General features: G+C 51.8%; 1 long non-coding RNA gene across 1 annotated transcript; it reads left to right on the top strand.

The window, feature by feature from the left end:
* Window positions 1-4659: 4659 nt before the first annotated feature.
* On the top strand, window positions 4660-5686 carry LOC136356340 (uncharacterized). The gene is made up of 3 exons (XR_010741071.1): window positions 4660-5077; window positions 5157-5436; window positions 5521-5686. It is a non-coding gene; the product is annotated as an uncharacterized lncRNA (long non-coding RNA).

Here is a 5686-nt window from a genome sequence, read left to right as displayed (position 1 = left end):
ATTCTATAACTATACAATGTTATTAATCAAGGCCGTGAACCCACACGAACCTGCCTTAACCCAAGGCCTATGATGATTCGGACCGAACTGGCAACCCGACCCTGGGTCCCAGCTCGTCCCAAGCCAACCCAGGCCAACCATTCCACATTTTAGTTGATAAGCAGGTTTTAAGAATTGAAACACTAACTTGGGTACATTGCTCGGCTTGCCCATAACCGAGGGCGCGGCTATTCGAATAGATTATACTCTGATCAGAGGTGTACATCTTTACCCACAAGACACATCTTCCTCACGTGCACCCACGTGCCACATACCACCACGGTATACAGACGGAAGACGTGACATAGTTTCCAACCCATCCTAGCCATAGACAAGAGTACCGACCCAATCCCACCTACGGCCGGAACCCCCGGGACAGGCAGGCAGGACTGAGCCCCTAGCAGCAGGACACCGGCCCTGTGCCATGACATCTCGACTACCGGGCCGCAGCTCGTGTAGCCTTCATTTGCCCTGGAGAATGTCCATCGACCCCCGACTTCATCCACCTCCATCCGTGTACTTTTGTTTATAACCAGACTGAGCCACAAACTAAGCCTTACCCACTAGACATGTGGAAGTACGGTAGTGCTTTGCAACAGAGGCCCGAAGACCGGTCCTTATATGGCCGAGGTGCTACTATCAAAACCATGCACCCCGAGCCCAGCCTAAAACCATTTTGGGGATTTTGAATAGAAGGAGCGGTGTGAAGCCAATTCCACAATAACCAGACCATTCCAGAGTATCCAGGTGATATGAATATTTCCCAAAGTCTAAAGTTGTAAAACCACCTAATGTTACCTAATTAACTTGCGAAGCATCTACCTAAAATTAAACTAGTGGTGCCATGAGTAGGGTGTCCACTAGTTGAGGTTTTGTTTAATCTAGGGTGGACAAGGTAATAATAACAATAACAATAATAATATGGTCATAACAAAGGTAAATAGGCATGGCTAAATAAAACAGTGGTAACGCGGGAATTTAAATAAAGCGATAATGCATTAAGTTAAAATTAAAATAATGTTATAAACTGGGATTCAATATGCTCAAGGATGATGTGACTTGCCTTGCTCGCTTTCCCAAACGTCGGCTTCAACTTCCACGAAGAGCGGATCCTCCGAAGCTGCAGCGTCTACACGACCAACGGAAAAGAAAAGGCTTTTACTCTAAATAACTCCATATAACAGCAAAAATAAAGCACAAAAGTGGGTTCTCGACTTCTTAAGGAAAAATTAGAGACTTGAACGGTCCAATTCCGAGTTCAAATGGCCAAGTTATGGCCATTTGAAGTTTATATGCTCTTTAAATGGATATTTGCGAATTTCTTCATTTAAATTTTAATTAAAAATCCATTTATTGCATCAGCCGGGAGAGGGGGCGCGCGGACCGGGTCCACGGGAGTGGGGCCCACGCGTCAGCCCCACGGTCCACGGTGGACCGGGCGCACGCGGCTGACGCCGGCCGGCGCCGTGGGTCCCACGCGTCAGCCGCACCCGCGGGCGCGGGCGGCTGACGGCCGGGCCCACCTGGCAGCCGCGGGGCGCGCCCGAAGGCGGCCTCGCCGGCACGGCCGACGGGAGGCGGCGCACCCGCGCCCCGATGGTCACCGCCGGCGACCAACGGCGCGGCGGAGCGGCACCCGAGAGAGAGGAGGGAACGGGGAAGCGAGCGGAGCGGTCCACGGCTCACCCCGGGACGACGAAGGCGGCGGAAACGACGGCCGGAGCGGAGGAAGACGGCGGCGCGGCTCGGGTCGACGAGGACGGCGGCGCTCCGACGGTCGGCGGGCGAAACGGAGGAGCGGACGAGGTTGACGGGGACGCGGCGAAGCCGAAGGAGGTGACGCCGAGACGGGAGGAGGTCCGGGGCGACGACGGCGGCGAACCGGAGCTCGGCGGCGACGGCGGAGAGAGAGGACGACGGCGCGAGCGCGAATCCGACGGGGAGAGCGAGCGGCGAGTGGCGGAAACGGAGGAGCGGAGCTCGGGGATCGATTTTATAGCGCCGGGAGGGAGAGAGGGCGGCCGGGGAGGAAGGAAACCGGCCGCGGAGATCTCGGCCGCCATTGATGACGCCGGCGAAGATTGCGGGCGCGATTTCGGACGAATCCGAGGGAGAGAGAGAGGGGAAAGAGGGGGAAAAGAGAGAGGGAATCACGGGGAGTGATTCCCCCCTCTTTATGGCGCGCGGGGACGGCGGGATGCGGCGGAATCCGCGGCGGCGGCGGCGCTAGGGCACGGGCGCGGCGGCGGCTGCGGCGCGAGGAAGGGGATGACGGGTGGGCCCCACCCGTCAGCGAGGGTGGCGGGCGGGCCCGCCCGTCAGCGGCGCGCGCGCGGGGAGGGGGCCGATGGGCCGCGGGGGAGAGAAGAGAGAGGGAGGGAGTTGGGCCGAGCCGGCCCAAGAAGGGAAAAGGGGGGGGAAAAGACTTCTTTTAGGGTTTTTCTTTTTTATAAAACCTTTTTAACTTTGTTTATTTCTTCTCCATTATTATTTGTGCTCTGAAAATTCCACTAAAATTTATTTACGCATTTTAGGCTTTTAGGAAATATACAAAAATTCTCCAAGCCTTATTTGACTTTTAAATTTGCACATTTTAATTGTTGGAGGCTTTCACATGAATTTTAATTATTCTCGGCATAATTTTGAGGATGTATTTTAGAGTCGTTTTGGGACGCGACAATGGCCGACCACAGTGCAAGTTATAAGAGAGGTTGACGCTAGTGGTAGGCCCACGGCGCCCAGGACTGTCATTGGAAGATGGTCTAACTGCTGCGGGCTAGCGGCACGTGAGAACTTCGGGATCCTCCATAAAAATATCGGGAAGGTCACAGAAGCCGAGAAAGAGCGAGCTTGGATGGCAATGGAGAAATGGTTCACATTTCCAGCCAAAGCAAAGGATAGGCTCAAGCGGAAGGCATTCCAAAAGATGGGCAAAGCTTGGAAGAATTGGAAGTCGAAGCTCTTCACCGAGTTTGTCAACCCGCCCGGCAATCATACGCCGTTCGATGAATACCCTCAAATAACCGAAGCGGTGTGGGAGGAATTCTGCTCTCTCAAGACCACCCAAGAGTTTAGGGAATCAAGCGAGGCACATCGCGTACTGCAACAGCGGAATGAGCACCCGCATCGGCTGGGCACCGCAGGGTACATCGGCAAGGAGGCAATATGGGCCCAAGAAGATGCAGCCGCTGCAGCAGTGAATGTCCCTGCCCCGTTTTCAGACATCCCTGAACAAAGAGCTCGCAACTGGGCGCGGGCAAGGGGTAAGGTCAACCCGGACGGCTCTGTCACATTTGAGAACAAAAGTGATGCCGTCGTCTATCAGGAACTAGTGAGTTCACTACTTAACCTAACTAATTTCCGTTCGTATAAAGTACAAGTTCGTATAAACGACTATCTTCTTTTCTAGTTGGGCTTGGTTGCTGAACAAGCTTCACAAAGCGAGGTTGAGTCCGTGCCGAAGAGGCGCGAAGATGACATCCTCACAAAGGCGCTCGGAACCAAAGAACATCCTGGCCGAACTCGGGGAATTGGTAGCGATGTGCCCTGGAAGCATGGACTCCCTCAGTACAGCTCCCAATACAGGAAACGGAAAGTCTCCAAGGAAGAGAGGGACGCTCGTTTGAAGGCCGAACTTAAGGTTGAGGTCATTCAAGAACTAGAAGCTAGCATGAATGCAAGGGTGGAAGAAAGGGTTAACAAGGTCCTCGCCGACATGAATATACCCCGAGTCACAACACCTGCTGTGCAACCAACTCCTCGTGTACAATACGACGCGAGTCCGTCACAGCATAGGAGTAGTTGTGCATCCACAGAGGTGCCGGCCCCTGGTCTCCCGATCGCACCACTAGCTGCAGTGGACCACATCGAGGTAATTGTTGTTATCCGATCCATATCTAATAAAAGACATTTACACATTCCAATATTAAATTCAAACTTTCACCTAATGCAGGGCGCAGCACAGTGTGTCCTACTAGCGAGAGTCCACCCAACTTTCGCTCCTGAAGTCGCTGAGGGCATGGCTTTCAAGCCCTCGGTTATAGACAAGGTCCACGGCGCAGACCTGCTAGCTAGGTATGCCAAGGTGTCCATCGATACAGTAAAGGACACCTGGTCAGGCTATCCGCTGCCCGTGCCCCCAAATGATGAAATCATGACTTTGGGCGATGCGTGCAAGACGTTCATACAATGGCCCAAAGAAGACATAGTTGTGAAGATGACTCCTCGTCCAAGTCGACCGACGGAGCTTACACCTCCCAAGTCTAAGCTATCAATTGAGGCTCCCCGTGGACCGGCATTGTCAGTACCTCATTCTCCCGGTGGAGCTGATATGGACTTGGCAGATATAGCTCAAAGCTTGGCTCCAATAAAGACCACAAGAAAGGCCGATAGCTCCCCACCACTTGTCAAGGGCCAGAAGCGTCAACGCGGCAAGGGGAAGGTCGGGGAGTTGGCGCCGGAGCCAAAAAGGGGCAAGGCTGCGACGTCGATGCCGGTGAGCAAATCGGGGAAGGTCGTGAGGGCGCCAGCCCAATTTGAGCTAGGCATGCCATTGGTGGAGGACAATGTGTTAGCTGTGATGGGTATTGCTTGCCGAGATCTACATAAGCAATACATGGAGCTAAGCAATGCCAAGCGGAAAATGAGGGAGTCATCCATAGTTGGACATCACGACCACCAGCCGTTCCTATCGTCGCCTGCCTATATAACTATAGGCTTTGATGACCTCTTCGACCTTTTCAGGATCCGGAAGTTGGACACTGGTCTTCTAAAATGCTACTCCTTGTAAGTGCATACCTTCTATACTTGTGATATGACTGGACTATATCTCCTAATTAAATTAGTTCTAATACGTAAATATTTTAAGGTTGTGTTGGATCGAGAGTCGTCGCCATGGTAATCAGGTTAGGTTCCTTGATCCATCCATGGTGAATGAGGTTAATTTACGACAGAGCTTCACTGAGGTGGTTGACTATGTCAACCGGTGTTTATGGGCCCATCAAGACAAGGAGTACATCATGTGCGCACACAACCAAGAGTAAGAGGACAATACCCTTCGTGTATATTGTTTTTGAAGTTAAGGTTCTTAGTACTAACGCTACATAACCACTGCGCAGGCGACATTGGATTCTCCTAGTCATCATACCTAAGTGGAGTAGGGTTACCTACCTTAACTCCAATAAGTCCAAAGATTATGATTTCAGTGAAATCACCAAGGCCTTAAATATGGCTTGGGGCCCATATGTGGAAAAGGGTGGTAGGCACAAGGAGGGCAAGAACGAACTTTATCATGACACCAAGTTTGCATGCGCACAACAGATCGGAGACCAATGTGGTTTCCACGTGTGCCACAACATGTCAACACTTCTAAGAGAGGTGAAAGATTTCGACCCTGAGGTTGTTGCTAATGGCGAATAAGCTCATTTCAATATCTACATTGCTATTCAAAACGTGCTAATTAACCTCTTATTTATTAAACAGAAAGGTAGAGCTGGCTTCAAGATCTCACCCATCAACCCCCCCGCTATCAGAGGCGAAGTGTGCGCCTTTATTCTTGCAGAAATAATGAACAAGAAAGGACGTTTTCATGCCAAATAGACTCATGAACTTGGCTAGATAATTTATTGTGATGTAAAAAAGATGTTTT

Source organism: Oryza sativa, chromosome 4 (genome assembly GCF_034140825.1).
Source record: "Oryza sativa Japonica Group chromosome 4, ASM3414082v1".
Taxonomy (NCBI): Eukaryota; Viridiplantae; Streptophyta; class Magnoliopsida; order Poales; family Poaceae; genus Oryza; species Oryza sativa.
Note: the sequence above shows the minus strand (reverse complement) of the source record. Positions and strands in the feature narration are given on the sequence as shown.